Raw genomic sequence first — 2,204 nt, 5'->3', positions numbered from 1 at the left:
GATGAGAAATGGAATAGTTCCTGCCATGTCAGTAAACAAAGGATGTCAGTCATCAGCAGTTGCAGCCCTCCAACGGGAGCCAGTGAGCCCTGAGGAAACTCAGGATGTGAAAACACAGGCTACCGGCCCCAGATAGCTGAGGTGCATATCGAAGGAACGATTTCAGTGAGCCCAGACTCTTGCATCTTCCCATACATAGAAAAGCGCTATATTCCTTAACTTGAGGTATTTGGTTTTCTTTAATTAACAATAATCTTTTGATGTCCCGACCACCTGCCCTTGCGGAACGTCTGTATAGCCTGGCTCCCCATCCCCTTTCCTCAGAGCAGTTCTCTCAGGGTTACTTAGGATGCTGCCTCCCAGGCTTGAAATCCTAAAAGTTTCCACCGAATAAAACATAACTCTCAACTTTTAGGTTGTGAATAATATTTCCAGCCCACACAGATCAAGAGATGACGTTCCTCCACATTCTCCCATCTCTAGGGACCTCCTAAATCTCAGATATCACTGTCATCTTCATTGTCACCTCCACTGCCACCACAGATGGCTTTATATAGGCTATCCCTTCAGATGGTTTTTCACAAAGACCATACAGCCTAAATGGGTCATCTTTTCTTTTAAACAAACATTAGGTGACAGAATTTTTTTTTATAAATTTATTTATTTATACTTTATTTTTGGCTGTGTTGGGTCTTCGCTTCTGTGCGAGGGCTTTCTCCAGTTGCGGCGAGCGGGGGCCCCTCTTCATCGCGGTGCGCGGGCCTCTCACTGTCACGGCCTCTCCCGTTGCGGAGCACAGGCTCCAGACGCGCAGGCTCAGTAGTTGTGGCTCATGGGCTTAGTTGCTCCACGGCATGTGGGATCTTCCCAGACCAGGGCTCGAACCCGTGTCCCCTGCATTGGCAGGCAGATTCTTAACCACTGCACCACCAGGGAAGCCCTAGGTAACAGAATTTTACGAGTCATAATCCACATTCACAGCATAGTCTTCCCTGCAGATTATATGCTTATGAAAAACAGGAAGAATCTATGAGAACAGGGCCTGGGCCCACCGTGATGGTCACTGAATATCCAGGGTCCAGAAGTGTCTGGCACGAGGTGCTCAACACCTTTTGTTCAATAAATGAGTCTTGGAGAAGTTAAAAAGATTTGCCTGGCCAGAAAGTGGCAGAGATGGGATTTGAACCCAGGTCTCCAGGCTGATTTGGTTCCTAGTCTCCAGCTGGGCCCACCATATTTCATACCACTTGCAGCGTCTCTATACTGGTTTGCAAGAAAGGAGAAAACAGTGGGACTTCCCTGGTGGCACAGTGGTTAAGAATCCACCTGCCAATGCAGGGGACACGGGTTCGAGCCCTGGTCCAGGAAGATCCCACATGCTGCAGAGCCACTAAGCCTGTGCGCCACAACTACTGAGCCTGCGCTCTAGAGCCCATGAGCCACAACTACTGGGCCCTCGTGCCACAACTACTGAAGCCCGCGCGCCTAGAGCCCATGCTCTGCAGCAACAGAAGCCACTGCAATGAGAAGCCCACGCACCGCAACGAAGAGTAGCCCCCGCTCGACACAACTAGAGGAAGACCGCGCACAGCAACGAAGACCCAGCGCGGCCAAATAATAATAATAATAATAATATTAAATTAATTTTTTAAAAAAAGAAAGAAAGAAAGGGGAAAACAGAACTGTCAGTGAGCCAACAAGCCCCTGCTCTCTCACCTGGGAGAGGATGACCTTGGGCAGAAGCACTAAGGAAAGGAAGATAGGGCACCTTCCTCTCAGTATGAGGTAATTGCTGTGGGGCGGGGAAGGCACCAGGACACGCCCCTTACAAAGCAAGAGAGAATTCCCAGCCAGATCCCTGGAGGACACTTGGGGAGGTTTGATCCTGTCCCAGAGAAGAAAGAGAAGAATACTCTCCAACTCCGCCTGACCTCTGGAAAGCAAGGACAGGTACTTTAGCTTTCAAGCCAGGTGGGAAGGAAGGGAGGAAATAAAGAGGAAAACGGAGGCCCAGAGAGGTCAAGTGACTTTCCTCAAGTCACACAGTTGGTCATAGGGCCAGCCATGATTTCAAAACCTACCGTCCCCTGCTGTGTCCACTAAACCACGGGGAGGGAGGACAGGAGTGGGGAAAACTGAGTCCCTTCGTAGGGAGAAGATTCAGAAAAGGAACTGGGCTTCTTAGGAAATGAAATGGAAAATTA

The sequence above is a fragment of the Delphinus delphis genome, chromosome 16, assembly GCF_949987515.2.
Source record: "Delphinus delphis chromosome 16, mDelDel1.2, whole genome shotgun sequence".
Taxonomy (NCBI): domain Eukaryota; kingdom Metazoa; phylum Chordata; class Mammalia; order Artiodactyla; family Delphinidae; genus Delphinus; species Delphinus delphis.
This window is presented reverse-complemented; position numbering follows the sequence as displayed.